General features: G+C 39.6%; 1 protein-coding gene across 6 annotated transcripts in view; it reads left to right on the top strand.

Moving 5' to 3' along the window:
• The window catches only part of EML4 (EMAP like 4), a 162205-nt gene that overhangs the window by 67315 nt on the left and 75195 nt on the right, over positions 1–19695 (top strand). The gene's annotated exons all lie outside the window — the stretch shown is intronic.

The following is a 19695-nucleotide window of genomic DNA, read 5'->3' as shown; positions in this document are numbered from 1 at the left end:
AATTAAACAAACAAAGAAAACCTTCAATAAAATGTTGATGTATGTGGATAGCAGAGAAAACGGCAGGAGGATAATGACAAAGTTCATCCTTGCTGGACAGAAGGCTCCCGGCGTGGGCGCCCCTGCGGCAGCCTGGGTCCCGCCGGCCGGTCCGGCCCGGCCTCGCAGCTGGGAGCGGGGGAGGAGTTTTGTGCAGGAGACCCTTCGCGGCCCTCGGGGAAAGAGCTGCTTCTGTGCGTCCCCTCTTTCATCTCCACCCCTCGGGTTTATGCTTTCCGAAGGAAAAGTTAAGAGGGAGCCCCCGCCGGGGAGCGCGGGCAGCCTGCGGGCCTCTCAGGCAGGAGGCAGCAAAGGCTCATTCAGAGTAGGTGCCTCACTGCTGCAGCTGCCGCGGCTTCGTGCGCCTGCTCTGCTTTTTGGGGGTGCGAGGCGTGTATTCGCCTCTCAGAACTACGTGTCCCGTCCCCCCTTTATTTTCACTAGTGTCATCGTAAAAATGGAATATTTCACCACATATTTCCGTTCTTTAAACAGCTGCTGTCAAACCAGTCTCTCTGTGAGTGTAAATCGCAGCATACTAGCAGTATCAACCAAAAGTATACGAGTTAGGTCTTAAAAAAAGACCAACCAAACAAACAACCTCCCCCCGCAACAAATCAGATCAGAGGTGAAATACATTGCTTTTCTATATGGCGGGGAAGTGAGTTACTGCGAATGAAAGAAACGTCCCTGAGCAGCTCTTCTTTGTTTGCTAATTCATGCCGGGCAGCTTTGATACGAATGCAGCATCTTGCACAGAAAAACTTACACTTCTGGCCTAAAATATGGCGGTCAACATGAAAGTTTGTTTGAAACAAACAAACAAACCTTAAGGTATTTAATGTGTATTTAGTGGGAGAAAGGAATGACCTTGCTATGGTGTACATTGCTCACTTTAAGTAATGCACTGTCCTTTATCTGCTTCAGAATTCAAAGCATTCGTTTTAGAATTCAAGATGTTGCAGTGCTCAGGGGGAAAAGCGAGGGTGAATTGGAAATTTTAAAATTACAAGTGCTTCATACAGTCTTTTGCAGGCTTGCAAGGATTTTTACGGTAGAAAGGGCTAACGTTTAACTGTTTATCGTCAGAAGCAAATTCAAAAGGTCAGCATTTTTTAATGGCTATAACTTGCAACTTTGTTACTGATGAGTAGAGGTTTATGTTAAGATATTTCTATTGACTTTAATGGCTTTTAGCAAGCGTTTATGTGATTGTCTGTAAAAAATATAGAAGTGTCTCAGACTTGAGCTTGAGGGATATCTTGAATTTCAGAAGTGAGTGTGGCATGATGGACTTACCTTTGAGATTTCTCTAGAAATCCAGCAGAATAAAGTGCAAGAAATATATTCTTTTCTCAATGCATGTGTTTGCTTCAATTTTTTTCTGCATCTTAGAAAATAATTTTGACTAAAATCTTGATACAAGACAGGATTTTGCTGAATAAGAATTACAGACAACATTTGTAATTAACAGAAAATGTGGCTTTGGATACTTTTAACAGTGTAATATTCTGCTGATTTAAAACTTGATTCCTACTTACATCATTAAACCTAATGTACCTTTATATAAAGTTTTCTGAGGAATGTGTGTTGGCTGGCAAGTAAACTTACAGCGATAAGAAACTGGTATGATGGAGAATCAACAAGTGCTTTGTTCATATGAAATTTCTAACCTCCTCCTTGAGAGCTCCTTGCCTTGAGGGCTTTTAGCAACTTTGCAGTGGTAACAAGTAGAAAAATCCTGAGATTAACCTGCAGAAAGAATTTATTTTTTTTTTTTACCATACATGCTCATTCTTGCTTTATTTGAAGGAGATTAAGGTTTTGTACAAACAGGAGGGCATTTCAGGTGAGGTTTCGGAGGATAACTATTTTATTTTAATAAGTATCCTATGGTGATATGCTTTTCTATAGAAACTTCTCTACCTTATCTTTAATTGTGTTTTGTTTTGTGCACAGGTGTCATCGTACGTATGTCCGATTACTAATTTCTTGCCAAAGCTAAAAATAAATTCCTAATTGAGCAGTGAAGAACTGGTGCTCCCTTTTAACATATGGGATATCCGTGCTGATGGGCAGCTTAATCAGATCTTTAAAAAAGCTTGTTTGATGTCAGTAGGGAAAACTTCTTTTTTTCTGCTTTAGCCTTTTATAACTGAAGCTAAGGCAAGGGCTTATGTCATAACATGTTCCTTCAGGAAGATCTTAGCCATCAAATTAGATCTGGGCTAGAAGTTCACTTAGGTGGCACAGATCAAGATAGAAATTTTTAGTTGGACCAAGCGAAATATTTACCTGCAAACAAACCTTTAGTTTTGCAAGCTTCTTGGTTAAATATTTGCCTCTAATACACATGGTATTGTAAACAGTATTTATAAAAGGAAGAAACCTGCATTGATGTCCCCAAAGTTGTAAACGTTATTGATTTCAGACTCCTAAATTAATTTGGATGCATTCATCGTTAATGTTAAGACTAGTAGAGAGTTTGCTTAGATGTTTTTTCACGGTGGGGGATTTGCTACTTGCTGGAAGTATTGATGGTAAAGGTGGTGGTGTTCTGGTGGCTCTGCAGGGTTTCTGTGTGGGTGAGACCAAGTCCTCCCTGGGCTTGGTGCAGCTCACCCAGGGGGGTGTCACTGTACCTTGGAGGTCACCTTGGCTGGCAGAGGCTTTGCCCTCCACGTCGCTGGCAGGGGGTGATGGTGGCTGGGCATGGTGCTGCTCCTGCTGCCTTGCTTCCCTGCTCGGGTGCTTCTGGAGGAGTAGTACTTACTTTGAATTAGTACCTAACATGTGGATCTTTGCTTTAACTATTTAGATGTTACAAGGGCTTTTTTTCTTTCTAGTCCTTGTTACGTAGGTAAAAATAGACAAATTTGACATAAAAGTCCTACTTGAAGCTTAATACTTTACCTGAAATGGTAGGGTACTGTATGGGACCAGTTAAATAAACCTAGTATCAGCCTATTTCAGGGGATTACATCTCCCTAAGTAGTGTTTTCTTCTATAGCCTTGACTGCCACAACTACAACATTTGTGCTGGAGCAGTGAAGCCTTTTTAAATGAGACAACTTTCGCTGTAATTGTGTTGAAAACTTTTGAGCTAGCCTTACTCTAGGCACTGCCAATAATAATGATAAACGTAAAACTCCATATCACTATTTTAATACTTCCTAAAAAATAAAATTTAAAAAAGGCTGAAAAAGTCTATATCCTCTTCATTGATTCACCTAAAATGTTATAATATCAAGTGTTTGATTAAAAATTTAACTTGCCATAGGTTTCAGTGTATTTGACACAGGATTTGACTATGTGAGAATCAGTGCTGTCACAGCTAGTTTTAAAACCACTTTAAATTATTTGTTCTGAGTAATTGTTAAGTAATCAATCCACATTACCATTTCCATCTCCCAAAAGTATCAGACTCGGGAAACGCTCCTCCCTTCAGCTGATACATTTTTACAAAGGCGGGGCGAATTCCCACCAGCCTGCCTTATAAACCTACCCTGGCTTGGCTAGTATGGGAATTCCAACTGGCAAGACCAGGAAAGGCTTTTGACACACCACAAGCGCTGCTGCAGGTCTGAATCCAGCATTCAATGAGCAGCCATTTGCACTGGGGGATGAGGGTCAGGCTTGCTGAACGGCCCAGGGCTCATTTAAGCATTTTTGGTATAGGAAATTATACTAATGAGGAGGTTTAAAGAATTAAAAGGTATCTAAGAATAGTATTACCAGAGTTCTGGGCTAGAAATGTATTAGTAATTTCTCTGACCTTGCTTTCCTGTTTTCCAGAAAAAAACCTGTTTGACAGTAGCATGCTTAAAGAACCACAGTGAGTTTCCTGGGTGAAGGAGGCAGTGTGTTTTATTTTCTAGAAATTATTATATTCCACCCAGCTATTCTACAAGAGCTGGGGCTCCTTCTTCCCCAGATTACAGTAGTCCAAATGCTTTAGGCTGTATTTTGGGAAAATTATTTGTTTCCTATTGATCCCCCGACAGAAGGGCAAGCTGGCCCCTGCCAGGAGCAGTAATCACTAAGAAATTAATGCAATGGGTTGTGTTTTTGTAGACGTGGACGTTCACGGTTGTAATTGAAAGGCTTAAATGCCTGGAAATGGGCCTTTCTGAATGCAAGGGCAGATGGGATATTATTCTCCTTTTGTATGCTTCTTGGCTTATTATACCGTACATTATAGAAGGAAATTATGACAGCCGCCACTCTTGACTGGCATAATTTTCCACATCAGCTCGACATCTTCAGCTAGGATCTCTGGCTTATGTCTAGAGGTGAAATCCCATCTCATTATAGGTCATGAAAGTACCTTTGCTGCCTATTACGCAGCCATAAGTCTAGAAGATTTTGCAGAATAATGTATGGTTTTTTAGTTATACTTCCTTAACAGGTTAATATAGTTTTACTTACCACCTTCTACTAACTTGGCAGAGTTAAATGAAGCTTTTATTGAGTGATTATATTGAGTAATTATAGGCACAGTTGGACTAGGCAGTATTTACTTGTTTCATGAGTTAGCGGAGTCTATGCTTAAATCAAGTGAGCTGTAAGCTGGATGGTCTAGCTGTTCCCAGACTTCATTACATTACATTTATTGTCAAAGTGCCACTTCCTCTTCAGATACTATCCCCTTTCCAGGTGACCGAGGAAAGGATGTGCCTGGTGCGACCTGGCTGTGCACAGGGACGGGCTGGTGTGGTGGCATTTTGCAGAGCCGTGGGGACCCCTCGGCCAGGTCATACATGGTGATGTGCTGTAAATGCTTGTATGTGCACAGCTCGTTAAAAAAAAATTCAATACATTTCTTTACCCAGAAACAAAAAGAACCCCACCTATATCTGGTACATACTTTGGTAAATATTTGCATTATTAGCCATGTGACTAAATACATGCAGTATTGCACTGTAACAGCAGTGCCAGGTAGATACGATGTAAAATTATAAATATCATAAAGGTCCATAAGGGTTTTCATCTCATGCTGTTTAGAAGGTTAATGCTTGCCCTGACTCAGTGGAAAAGCCTAATTTCTTTAACTTGATAGTTAACCTTCAAAAACGTGGTTACATTTGTTTGGTAATGTTTCTTCTGCTTTGCCTGTTTGGGTGTCTATCTCATTTCTAACGGTTCTAGGAATATGTATTACTCATCAAAAGGGAGTTGAGAAGATGATAATGATGTGTGCAGGGTAACGGTTAGCAGTTGCTTAGCAGTCACAGAAAGTACTTGCAAGGTGAAGTAATTGCAAGCCACACTTGAAGTTGCCAAAGTACCAAAATTGGTAAAATATCAAAGTTGCAGTTGACACAGCAAACTTGTAATTAAAGATCAGATAAAAAGGTTCAGACTGCTCATGCTTTCTCAGCACTGAGTCTTTGCTCTCAGATTTTGAGTAATGCCCAGATTAAGAAACTTAAGAAAGTATCTTTAGGAATCCTACATCACACCCCTTCTTCACACAGGTAAGTAAATGAATTGGGAAGGCAGCAGCATTGGAAACCTCCCATTTTTCAGCGTGCAAAACTGAAGTGCTGCTTCAACCTGCTTGTTCTGCAGTGAGGTAGAGCTGCTCTGAGAGCAGAACTTGGAAACAAACACAGAAAAATTGCTGGACATGCAGAACCCACCCTGTGAGCAGGGAAGGAGAAGGAATGAACAGATGTGACAGTCATTAGTCACAGTTGTTTATTGCACGGTGAGAAGATGCTCTGATGTATCATAAAACAGAGAGAATTTGGGTTCCATGTCTTCTGCCTTTGCTCTTCTCTCACGACACATATTTGTTCTTCGTGTGCTCTAAAGATGCATGAATTTGTTGCGTTTTGCCAATGTTTGCTTTTAGTGCTCTTCAGAAGCATTTAAAACCATGAGAATACCTGCAGTCAGATTTCTGATACCTATGAAGTGTATCGAAAGGAGTGTTCCCTTCCATGAGAAGCTGACTGAGTTGGTCCTTCGGGTTTTAATTCTTTCCTGCTAATGCTAAAAACACAATAACGTTTGTAAAATTTGATTATAGAAAAGGTTAGAAGATGCTGAAAATATATAAAACATTTTTTGTTCTTATTGATGTGTTCTGTTGTGGCAGTGGTGGGGGGAGTGCTTTTCATGCATGAAGGATCCTGTTACTTTGTCTGGCAAGTATTATGCAGAGATAACATACTTCTGGATGGTTCTTTTATACATATAAATAGGTGAATTAATATAGCTAATGCTTAATAAATATATGTGGAATTAATCAGTCTTAAAGCAGAAGCACTAAGGGAATAAACTGGATAATTCTGTGGTTTAAGATTATAGCTGATTTCAGGATAACTATTATTTTTTGGCTTTAGATTGTTCTCCCCACAGATATCAAAGTTATAGAAATATCCAGGATTTTAAAAAGGGAAGAGAACTGAATTGCAAACACTGGAGACGTACAATATATAGCTTCTTCCAGTATATTTTTCACTTCATTAGTCTGGCGTGTATTAGTATGAAACTATAGACTTTCTTTCTGTGGGTTGCAAGCAGGCTTTACCTAGCATTGCTGTTCCTGATGTGTTACAGAAAGCTGGAAGTGATACCCTGTGTACTGAAGAGAAGAGCTTAGAGGTAGGTCTGCGAGGGAGCGATGGCTGATGGTGCTGGCAGGTTGAGCGGCAAGGGAGAGGCTGTGCGCTGGCACCAGTGCTAGTGTAGGTCTGCAGCAAAATATTCCTGCTTTTTTTTTTTTTTAACTTGTGGACTTTAGCACATGAAGATTCCCATTTCTGAGGAGACTTTGGATGGTGTCAGTTCTTAATTCATCCCTTGATTTTGGGGGAGAAGGAAGAAAATGGGCTAAAATGCAGCTTATTCCTGGTTCATGATGCTGCTGTTACTTAGTTGCAACCAGATTTAATTCTTGTTTCCCTATCAAGTATTTGTAGTACTTGATCATTTTCAGTACCAGGCAGATCCATGATCAGTCCTATATCTCTTGCTATTTGTACAGACGTTTTCTTTACTTCAAACTGTTACTTTATAGCAAATAGTGGGAAAAGAAATCTGAAAGATTATAAGTAATCTGTTTGTTTATGATACAAAATGTGATGTATTTAAGTGACTTTGATAGAAATATGGTCCCTTTTATGTTTACAAAATTGGGCAAACATTCCACAGAAAAATTATATGTGTTGCCCTAAATGATCCTTGAGAAGGAAGGAAAAGGTATCCCCATGAAAAGTGTGAAAGGCGATGCTTTTCCCATGCAGGCAAATTCCATGCACACATTCATGATGGTTTTGTATGATTTATCAGCAGCAATTATGACACTTCAATTTCGTCTAGGACTTCTACATAAAATATGTTCAAGGTGAATTTTAGAAATTCTTGGCCTGCCTATGTCATCCAAAGTGTTCTGTTCAGTGATTGATTTTTCCTGAGAAGCTATTTCCATGTGTTTGTGTTTGCTTGCAGGTAAATTGATTCAGAAGCCTGCTTGATGGCTTAGCCTAAATAAAGATGAGACCTAATTCCTCCCTTTCCAGTGGAATTTTCCATTTTAGGCATAATAGTGACAGGATTAGCAACTGAAATGATCATTGAAGCTGGCTTGATTTTTATGTGTTCATTTCTGTGGGAGCAGCTAACCTTCAATTTTAAAAGTATATGTTTAGTCACACATATAGAAGTCTGTCATGCTGTTCAAGAGTTCTTCCTCTTCATTAATTTAGTTTAATTTCACAGTTACCTCATTTGTTTGTAGAGCATTTGTAGAAACTTACTGTTGGTAGTGTCCTTACTAAGGAAAATGTGGCAACACATCATAGTAGATCTGCGGTCTGAATTGTTCAAAAGAGTGTCTTTCTTTATAAAATAATAAATGTCAATATTAAATATTTCTACAGCTGTTCAGTTACAGCATATTGCAGAATGGCAGGATCAATGGCTGGGCAGTCAGCCTCCTGTCAGGCAGTGGCAGCCACAGCAGCAGGAAAGGCGTGAGCAATGCTTTCCACGCACACCTTGTTTATAGGTGTTAACTTCAAAGCTTTGCTGGAACTGTTTAATTGCTAACGTAATAAACCAAAAGGAGCTTAACTAAAGAACTAGTCAGTTTTTTATTAGTATTTATGCTTGGTTCCCCTTTTTGAGGGTGGCTGTTGACTTACACCAGTATAGATATTTCTGCTTGCTGTCTGGTCTGAAGTATTTTCTGTGACAAGCAATGTGCAAATATTCCATTTACTTTGCAATACCTGCTCCTCTGTAGTAACTGTAATGGAGATTGTGACTAATGTGTGATGAGTAGTCACAGGTACTACCTTACAGGTTGGCTGTGTGGGAGTCATGCAGCTTGTGCTTTATTCTTGAAGCTAAGCAGACATCTTAGCAGCGTCTGTGCTGTGACTAGTCTGTACAGAGACGTTTTAGTTCTTTTCTGAGCAAAAAAAAAAACAAAACCCAAACCCACTGTTGGAGTAAGCATTAGCTGTTGTAGCAGTGTTCCTTTAGTACTAAGGCTGCAAGCAGTTGCAGAAGTTGGGGAAGTATCTTGGTGGAAGTAAACAAAAGTGTGATTCTGACTGCTGCTGCATTGTGTTGGATCTAGTTTGTGATTAGAGAGACTTAGTCTCGCACTCCCAAGAAACAATGAACTTTTTAAAGTACCGAAGGCAAACTGTGTATCTATTCTTGCCTAAAAGATACAGAGGAGCTGTTATCTTTAAGTCTGTGAGCAACAGCGGGTGTAATGTTTTCAACGGAGAGCTGGGGCAAGGGGTGCCTTCTGCAGATGACACTGCCTGCTGGGATGGAGCGTGATGGGCATGCAAGCACAACCGGTCGCTGTGGCCCTGCTGTAGCAGCACCTCAGCCGTGGTGGGTGGTCAGGGGAGAAAACTTAATGCTGGAATTAATGCTTCCTCCAGAAAGCTTGTCTCTTAATAGAGTTTATTTTTAACAAGGGAGGGAGCATATTATCATCCTTAGCTTTTACGTAGAAAATGCAAAGAAGGACAATAACTTCTCAAGGCAACTTTAGCTTGTTGGAGAGAAACTTGGCATTTTACTGAACGGGCTCTGGTGTTGAGTCATAGTAAAGCAGTGGCTGTGAATAAGTGGAAGGAATTCTTACACCTGAAAAGCCAGAAAACTAAGATAAGGTGGTGAGTTGCTAAGTCTCTTTCCAAACAGATTTTACCTTTATCTGAAATCACTGTGTCCTGTGACCTGGAGAGATAAGAGGCTGTCAAATACCCTACAGTGTACACCAGCCCTGGTGGCTCTCCCTTCCTCTGGTGTAAGTGCATTTCTGCTGAGCACAAAACCCTGCCAGATCTCGCTCTTCTCAGCAGAGTGGAAAGGGAAGGCTTCCCCCATGGGGGAGAGGAATGGTTTGGGAGAGGGAGCTCTGAGTGCTTAGGGGGTGCCAGCACCACGAGGCCAAATTGCAGTGGGTCGGTGGCCTGTGGAGAGCCACCAGCCTCTCTGGGAGGGGGCTCAGGGCTCTCTCCCTTGGGAAGAACATGGCATCCTGCCCTGCCAGGAGCACCCACGAGAGGTTCGCTGTGAATTTGAGGGCGTGCTGATGAACAGGGGTGCCTGCACCTTAAGAATGAATTTTGGGCCTGAAGTGATCCTGCAAAGGACAGGCTTGAGCAGCTTGCCCTTAAGCATGAAGGAAGGTGAAGATGAGTGAAAACGGCACATGCTATGCTGTGTTTGATATCAGTATCAAGAAGTGAATCTCTTCAATGTGGCAATACATTAATACTGATGTTTTTATATGTGCGTGTCCATCATTTCAATAGGAGACTATTTTTGTTGCATAAATGTAATACTACATCTACAAGATAACATCCTATTGCCTGTGAAACACAAGCAACTGCTGGCAGCGGCACAACCTGTACAACCCAGATTCATAAGCAGACATTATGGACAAAACCATATTTCTTTGTGAAAGGAAATTAATAAAATAGGCCAGGACTCTATTTTTCCTGGCGTGATGGGGTTTTGCAAAGTGGCATTTATGATAGAGTGACTTGGAATAGCACAGAATGAGATCAAAGAACTTTAGTTTGTACAGTGGTATTCTTGATGTTACAAATTAGAACGTTATTTATGAGTCCTGGGGGAAGGAAAAAGAGCAGCACAATAAGCAGCCAGTACAACAAATTTCAGAAATGTTCCAACACTTTTATGTACAGAGATAATGTCTAACTTGATTGCTAGATAACAAAAGATGAAAATTATTAATTTGTGTTTCAGGATTTGAGATTAGTAAAATCTTGCAAATAAACACTGCATGGTACAAAACAAACTGCATCCATAAAAGAAGAGGGTACGTTGCTTTGCCTGATGTTATCTCACTTAATGATTTCAGTGCTGTTTTGCTGCTGAAATTATACCCTAGAATTGATGAGAATATAGCAAGCTTGAAGAATAGAAACAGCTTTCCTCCCAGGCAAAAATGTACTTGTTAAAAGCATACCATAAGCAAAAACTCAGATAAGTTTGTTGCCTGAATAAGCAATAAGTATTTAAGATGTTGGAAGGTTTCCATAAGTTTCATATTAAAAGTATGTTGGTACTACTGAATTCAAATATTTTGCAACAGAGGAGATACACTGCAATGATGGGGAGCGTCGGACTTTCTCTGTGTCGTTGCAACCTAAAGATTGAATGTTTTGCGAACTTGGATTTTATTTGCACGTTACTGGGAAAAAAATACTTGAAATATATTTTGGAAATATAGTTTGGGCAATCAAAGGTAACCTGTATGAATTGGGGCTTAAATTCTGAAAAAAGATACCCTAAATATATAGACACTTCTCTGAGCAGAAATTAGCACCATCACTGTGACAAGAGCCGTTAAAAAATAAGTGGCTATGGGGGGGACAGAGGGGTGCAGAAGGAGGTGGAGAATCTGAGATTAGTGTGAGTGCTCTTTCTTTTTTTCCTTGTTCTTGCCCCTGCTGCCTCCCTCTCCACCCTCTACCCACCCTTTTTCCATTTATGAGCCTTCACACTAACTTTCTTGTCCACCAGATAACTGGTTGGGTACCTGTCTTTGTAAATGAGTTTGCAAAATACTCTGGGAAAACCAGAGTGTTTCAGATGATCCCTTGTTTCTCAGTAAACTTTCTGTGATGTTTGCTGGACTTTGTGATGTTTTGGGTCCTGGTACTTTTGTCCGAGCCTGAATGTGGTTATTATCATTTATTGCATTGAGCAGATCAGTGAGAATTAATGCTGTTGTCTTTTGTAGATTTATGCAGTAATGAAATATGGTTTTAAAAAAAGTGTTGAGTGGGAAGTCAAAGACTGAACATAAAATCCAGAATTGGGACTTAAATGTAGTTCTTCAAGCCTATATTTAATCTTCTGAAGGATATAGGTATTAAGATGTAGCTTTTAATTACTTGATCATGGTCTTCCCCCAAGTCAGTCCTTGGAAAAGGTGATTCTGCCTAAAAAGCAGTTGTTCAGTGTTTTGAGTTGCCTTCATTTTCTTTGCATGGCTCCTTATGTTATTTTTATGTCAAGGCTTTTATTCTTCCTTTTAAAAGAAATGCATTAATTTCAACATTGACTTTGCTTACAACATTTATGGTAGTGCCTCAGTAGCCCACAAGCGTTAATTAACCTTTATGTGGTGTAGGATGATGCTTACATTTAACAGATAGAGTGAAATTAAAAAGAGATTAAGGTCAAAAGCATCTGCTAATTACCCAATTGTCTATTTAACTAATTGCCCAATTTGAAGACTTGATTGTTGAAGTGCATAGGTAGGACAGTCCTATGCACGTCAAAAACCTGATTGCGATGTGTGCCAGGTACTTGTGAGAGCTCAGCACTTTTCCCTGCCGATGTCCTGTGTTTCAGGTTAGGCAGAACATGCAGGTTCTTCCTCCATGTGGCCATGGGAGTGCGGGGGGGATGCTTTCCTGCTCTTGGTGTCCTGTTCTGGCCACCGTGGAGCCCCAGGATGTTTCTGGCTTTACCTCTGTCCTGCAAAGCTGGAGATGGTTGAGTTTCTCCATGGGATGGCTCGGGTGCCGTCCGCTCATGGTGCGGGGTGGTAAGTGGTGCCAGAGCCCTTGGTGAAGAGGAAGACCTCAGATATTTGGTTCCTCTTCAGCATGAGAAAAGTTGGTTTTTCAGGAAACTGTAACTCGGTCAGTTTGGGCATAGAGGAGGATAGGGGAAAGGAATGCCAAGTGCTGAAATTTTTAGCCTACGTAGTTTCACGCTTGCCAAAGTTATTAATTTGTAAGTTTTAAATTAGCGTTTTATCATGGAAATGATCATAAATGTTAATAATGCTAACATTTCTAGCACAACATGAAATATTTTCGACAAAGGAATACTCATACATGTGTGCTACAGTGTTATTTTTAATGCACCTGTAACTTAGGGTACAGCAGTTCATTGCAGCAGTCTTTTTAGTTGCTGTGTGAACTCCTGAGCATATGTGTTAGATAACAGGAAAAGATGGTCTCTGCCCCTTGCTTTTTCTTGCTGTCATGTGAAAACAGGGTGGCATCAGATATTAAGAAGCTCTTCCTCAGTGGCAATTCCAGTCACCCTGAGTTATGCGGGGCATCCCAAGCAGATGCTGGTAGCCACCAAGAATTCTGCCTCTGGTGTGTAGAGCTCGCTCATCTGTTCAGCAGAAACACCATTTTGGAAAGCGAGGTTATGTCCCGCTTGAAGGCCAAGTATTGAAGAGCCCCAAGTGTCAGAACAATATTGGGAGTATCAAGAGCTAACCAATGCTAGGGGAAGAAAGATACTTAAAAGCCACAAGGCTTTTTAAGTAGTGGGTGGTGAAAATCCCTTGAATGGTCTTACTCTTGAGATACATCTTAATGGAGGTGGAGCCTGATATGAAGTGTGTAGTTGGGGAAGGATATATGAGAAAGCCAGTGTAATTATCTGCCTCTTCAAGTAATTATATGGATGCCAATGTCAAATATGAGACGTGTGTAAGCGTTGGCTTTGTTTTGTTTTTCTTGGTCTACCCATCAAAACTAGTATCAGCAAGTATAAAATCTGATCCTTTTCTTAAAACTTGTGTGCCAAACAAACAATACAAGTATGGAAACTCAGGCAAGCTGAACACTCATGTTGGTCAAATACGGCATGGGTGGAGTCATGCTCGGTGAGTCTCGTACTGATATATGTATAGATTATCTGTATTAAAAATAACATGAGTGTTTACAGCAGCAGATGCAGGGGATTGTTACAAAAATATTTTTGTCATAACAGCTGTGATTTGTAGTTATTACAAAGTTATTTTTTCAGGATGTTTTTGTATCATCTTTTAATCTTTCCCTTTTTTCATGTAAAAAAAAAAAATGATGTGAAAACCCATGTGCACAAACCTGTTTTAGCATACACAAGTAGAACTACTAATTATTAAGGATGAAGTGATAGATCATCTTATGTGTCAGACCAGCCCATTAAAATGAGGTTGCCTGAAAACATGGGTGATGTTCTCTATAATGTAATGGTGCAGTAGTAGGCTCACAGACATTAACTTGCTTCAGATAAACCATAAAGCAGTCTACCAAGAGCAAAGATCAGTAGCGACTATTGCACTGCAGAATATTCATGTGCTAGGGTAAAATCTTCTCATGGATCACACACTGCACACTGCAGTTGTGTTGTGTATATATATGCTGTGCTTAGTTGAAAAGTCCTAAGGAAACTTTGTCCAGTGTAGTTATGTGTCTTTGTTCTTCATTTAAAATATAATGCAATGCTTTAATGATTTAAATTTATAGTTTATTCCCCCCCCCTTTTTTTTTTAATTGAGTTTTGGGGTGTATGATTATCTATACAGATACATACAGATCTGTTCCAGATGGGCCAGTTTACATTTATTCAGGTCATGCATAAATTCTTAACGGCATAAATATATTCCTTTCAGGGTTTTGATTGAGGTTTTTAGGCAAGTCTAGATTTTTCAGACTTGAGTAAGGGTTGGGTTTTTTGTTGTTGATTTGTTGGATTTTGTTATGGCCAAGCGCTGTATCTATCATTTAACATGGTGGATTGCACTGCTATAGTGAATAATAAGCAATCGTTTTACATGGTTTATGATTAAAAATGAAGATCAGCCATTGGGATGATCACTTTTGATGTTCAAGGCACTAGACACTGCACTGTCATTTTATGGTGTGATTCTGCAGTAGGATCTGTGCAAGCAAGCATGTAGGGGACTAAAATAAGATTGGGCTATGAAACATTAAACAAGCTAATGAGCTGCACAAGGAAGACAGTTTTCACACCGTGATGGTCCTTGTGCAGCATCAACCCTGAGCAAATGAGTGGTGTGTGACAACATGCGTTCTTCCTGAAAACCTGAAGAAATGTCTGTAGCAGAGAAAAATATGAGGCTTAGCTTGTGTTGGAAGTACTAACAGTGCCACATATTTGAGAGCTGTGAACTGGGGACCACTGTCTGCACTCAATAACTCGATCTGTACCCATCTCAAAGCATCTGCATTATTGTTCTACAAGAAAGTACAGAAAGAGATTTTACCTTTGTCTCCAGTAACTAACATGAGATCAAGCAGTACATTGCTTTTAATTCAGAATGGAAAAATTTGGAAATTAGGGAAAGAGAATGAAAAATAGGAAAGGAAGTAAAAAATATGTGGAGTAATCCAGAGTGTTAAAGGCCCGAGTCTTGTGTTTGAATGAAGGGAAAATCTGGGGACAACTTCCCATTCCACTTCCATGCCTAGCTTCTAGGGACACATCAGAAGTTAATACAGTATTATTTTCCAGGGGGAAGAAAGGGGGAGCTTTTTTAATTTTCCACATTTGTGTGTTTAAATTCCCATTCCCATGTTCCTTCCATGACTCGCATCCTTTACAAAACTGAGATGATTTGTGTGTGTGCTGACTCCGGGAGGTGGAGGAGATAACTGTGGGCAAAGGTGTAGAGTCTAATTCTACTTTTTTTTTCCTTTTTTTTTCTTTTTTTGTAAGAGAAATATGTATTAGAGATATGGAAGAGAATTCCTGATCTTTTATAAGCTAGTCTGCAGAAAACTGCAGAGAATTTCCTTTCACTTAACGTGGTAGAAAAAACAAATTTGTCAGTTATCTCTCTGGAAATGTGCGTCAAATTATTCACTGCTCGTCAGAATCAAAATTGTAAGTTGTGCCAATATGTACCTTCCTGCACACATGGACAGATCACAGTCTTAGTGAAAAAGGGTTTGTGTGGGCCAATTACCTCCTGAAATTGTCAGCCAGATATTTATACCAGTACAAGTTCTCTGTTGCATTTTTGTAATAAAAGGCTTGTACCACTCTGGGGAAAACAGAAAACTCTGTTGGTACCTTGGCAGGAAGGGGCTTAAAAATATCTGTGGTTTGTGTGGCTTTATTGGATAAAATGTAGGATTTTCCACCCTTTGGTTTAAATTTCCATGTGCTGGCGTTTGTAGAATTTGTTTTTCTGAAATGTTGCTTATGTCTAAAATGAAGCCCTTGCTTATGTTTAGTCGGGGCTGCAAGGAACTCAGAGAAGTGAGAATGGATGCTCTGGAATTGTTGAGGGACCCCAGAATAGGTGGTTCAATTGTAAGATACTTTTGTTTGTTTGTTTTGCTTTTTAATGCAGCCGGTTCAAATTCCTCCTAGGCAGTCAGTGATGAAGGGTGATACTTCTCAAATGCTGTTATCCTTACATGCCTGGTTGGTGACATGTGAGGAGAGGAGTGATACGTGGGTCGGGAGGTTTGTTAAGTACCATCAGTATGTACTGGAAACCCCTTTCCAAGTTCCTGGCTAAAGTCTTTAGACTTTAGGTCATTTTGAGCTGCTGCTTTGTTCAGTCTGCTGGGAGTGGTTTGACGCATGTGACTCTGAGGAGTCCCATGCAGTGTAATGCATCTGTTTAATGCTGTTTGTTGGCTATGAAAAAGAAACCCTGATTTTTAGGGTCATTCGGGTGTCTCATGAGTACTGAATACAAACATCCCATACATCCCTGCTTACTCCAAAAGGAGGGGAAGAATTAATGTTTAATGGCTAAAATTAAATACCAAACTAGTCAACTATAACAAAACAACAAGACACATTCTTTTGAAAGTTACGGTACTGTATGTTTAGACCTAGCATGTTTTTGCTGTAATTTGAGTACTGATACTCTTATCTTAAACCAGTTTTTAAGATTGAAGGATCTTAGATCTGCGCCTGTGTGGATGCCTCACTGCTACCAGCGAGCACTGCAGATGGTGCTTTTTTCACAATGGATCTTGTTTCCTCTGACTCTCTTGAAGCCATAGGTGATGGACAGCTTGGGAAACATGACCAACACATCAGGAATGATGCTATTTAGTTATAATAAAAATAATCAGATAACTAAAAAGGCCTTTTAAAATTAATTTAGTGAATGAATCAATAGTCAGTTGCACTTACAAATTTCTTGTTATGTTTCCAAAGCTGTTTCCCCTCATTTAAATAAATAAATAAATCTCCCTCTGGTTTAGTAAATTAAGAGTGGCTCGTGGAAGGCCTGGATAGATGTCTGAGACAGCATGAGGGAAAGGCCAGGTGTTTAGGAGTGGGAGAAGAGGAAGGGAGGAGATAGACTTCTCTTTCGTAAGCAACTTCTCTTTCATAAGTTTGGACTTGCATAAGAGCTCTTTCCCCTCTGAAGGGGGAAGGGCATGCCCTTGAAGGAAGCTTTTTGTTTAAACTTCTTTTGAAGGAGTTATTTAGATTATAAGAATGTATTTTAATGGAAGAAGAAAACTGGGAGAGATTTTGAAAACTGCTATGAAAAAAAAAAAAGGTAGAGTTTTGCATTGTGCAGATTTGTGGAGATGATCTCAGGATTGCAGTTGAGTTTACTTTCAAGGCATCCTCTTTTAAGCTAATCCCTAGTTGACTTACTTTTCAAGGCACTGCCAAGTAGGGCATGTTGGAGTTCAGTTGAATATTTGCTGTCATGGTGAGGTATTTGGGTTGGGAATCATTCATTTTAATTCTCTAATAGTTGCCAGGGTAATATATGATTGTCATCACTTGAAACAGATGCTGCTTCTGTAGAGCGATAAAGAAAAATACAACGCCTTCCTAGTGTGCTACTGTGTTCTTTGATCAACCAACATATTCTTGACTTCCTAGCAGTCTTCTTGATAAACAACTTCTTTCAGTCACTGTGTCTCATGTGCCCTCTCAGCAATGCAAAGCAGCCACTGGTGGTCTGAAACCTCTTTTCTCCCGTTGTATGCACGTAGCCTATTGCTTTGCCTATTTTTGAGTTGGCTAAATGGCTTAACCTTCTTGGTTTCCTACTCATGCCCCATTTATACAGCTGTGACCTCTGACAAGCTGTTGCTATGAGGTTGAGTTTGAGGGTCCTTCTGCCTCTCTGTGCCGTGTCTAGGGGTTAAGCCTCCATAGCACAGGTCACAGGGGTGAACGTTAGCCAGCTCCTCTATCATCTCATTGGACATGTTGAGGAGGTAAAAGCATTGCAGCTCACCCTTACAGGGCAGAAAGATTTGCTCTCCTGTTCCCTTTTGAAGTTAGTGACATAACTGTGGCTTTGGGACCTGCAGGAGCCATCTAATGTGTCCCTTTTCTGGGGTGCTGGGTTCAGCAGAAGCAGTCTCGTCCAAGTTAGTAGTTGGTGGGGAAAAAATATGCCCATGTCAGGCAGCCAGCACTCTGTGCTTGCGTCTGTGCTCATTACTGACCAACAGTGCAGCCTTTCCTGCTTTGGTAATTACTATTATTTGGACTCCACATAGGGAACACAATAATGTCTAGCTTCTAACATGAGTATTTGACATAGCTACTTAATGCTTTTACAAATATTTTATAGTAATCTGAATATTTATGTGGCCTGGGAATTTATCTGTAATTTGTCTATTACATGACCTTTTAATAGTTCGTTAACTGAAGGCTTTGGCAGATAAAAAAGGAAAAAATTAAGCTTTCCTTTTTATTTTCTTCTGTGTTTGGACTGCTACACCAGTGTAAGATGAGATATAAAGATCATAATATTTTGAAAATAATTGTCACTGTTTTCCTCAGTGTTTGTTTTGACTGGTCCACTGCATATATTTAAAGGGTAATATTGTAAGGGTAGCAAAAGTGTGAATTATATGGTACCTCTTTCAGTCCATTTACTTCCCTGATGTAAGAACTTTTTCTTCCTGAATTAATTTATGCAAATTTACCTTAGTTCTTTTTTATGTGCTGCACAGGTGCAAGTGCTTGTAGGAACTTCTGCTAGCTATTTAAAACAGATGGAGGTTTATGTTCCTGAAAACAGGGGTTTTAATAAAAGAATCTTCCACAGTCCTTCCCAACCTGGGGTAGCTGTCACTGGTCTGGATTTGTAAAGTACTGTTGAGAGAGCATCAGGTGTGCTGGGCTTTAGAGTAATTAAAATAACATTTCTGCTTATAGGAGGTAGAATTATGGCTGGTGATATTGAAGGCATTTTGTTCAGAGTTGTTCTGATCTGTTGTCTGCAGATCTCAGTCTCATTAACTGCCTTATTAATTCCCCTGCAGTTCTTTTATGTATTAGCCTAAATGGATACAGATTAACCATGAAGTGATACACTTCTGCTTTTGGTTTAACCAAATTGTGAATTAAACCACTATGCAAAACTGTGTGCTTGTATGAGTTGTTTTATCAATGTAATTTTAACACTTCCTTTCAGTTTAATAATAATTGTGAATACATTTCACTACTAATATTAGTTTGTTTTACTAATACCTTGTGGGAATTTTCTTAGCGTTGTGTATGTGCTATTGTGATTATTGTTCCTTCAGTAGTGATTTATTGTGTTTTAAATTAATGAAACTTGGCATTAAATTCCTTAATTCCTTTAATATTTAACTCATTGGAGGGGTTTGGTCAGGTGCATCTTTTGCTTAGATTTATTTTTAAAGTGCCCTTATGCAAGTATTTCAAAGATTAAGGCTTTTTTTTTTTTTTAAGTGAAAAATAGAGCATTAGGACTATGGCTTACATTAACTTCCCCCCCCCCCCCCCCCCCCCTTGGTATGTCTTCATAAGATTAGTGAACTGAAGTTTAGATTGTATATGATCACAGTAATAATATCCAGCTATTTACCCTTATGTGTAAATTTGCTATTTCTATATACTTCATAGAATATGGACTCATAATGTGTGTTTGTATAATACAGGTAAATTTTGTAAACCTGTATTAGAAGTTCCTTCCTGAGTTTTTAGGAAGCCTAAATCAGGATGGATAAGGAATTCAGTACCTTGTGACTGCGCAACATATTATTTTATGGGTCTTTTTTAGTGGTTGGCCTGTGATTTGTTGGAACAGCCAAATACAAAAATCTGTTATGTGTTATTTTGGCTTGGCAGAAATAATGCAAAGAACTGTCAAAGGCAAAGAGTATGCAGAAGCTGTAATTTCCTTTTTACCACTGAAGAATAGATTTGGCTGGATTATGCCTTCAATGCTAATCTATCTCTGTGTGGCCAAACAGATTTTTGGAACCTTCTTGTAGCATATTTATTTTCTGTTCGCTTCAGGCCAAATGTTATAATGTCATATATTTTTTTGGCACATGCAGGGTGGTGATGTGAAAAAAGTTAGAAGGAATTGGAGTTAAGAGCTCTGATCTCGACCATTTAAATTGAGATTGCCAC

This window comes from Phalacrocorax carbo, chromosome 3 (genome assembly GCF_963921805.1).
Source record: "Phalacrocorax carbo chromosome 3, bPhaCar2.1, whole genome shotgun sequence".
Taxonomy (NCBI): domain Eukaryota; kingdom Metazoa; phylum Chordata; class Aves; order Suliformes; family Phalacrocoracidae; genus Phalacrocorax; species Phalacrocorax carbo.
Note: the sequence above shows the minus strand (reverse complement) of the source record. Positions and strands in the feature narration are given on the sequence as shown.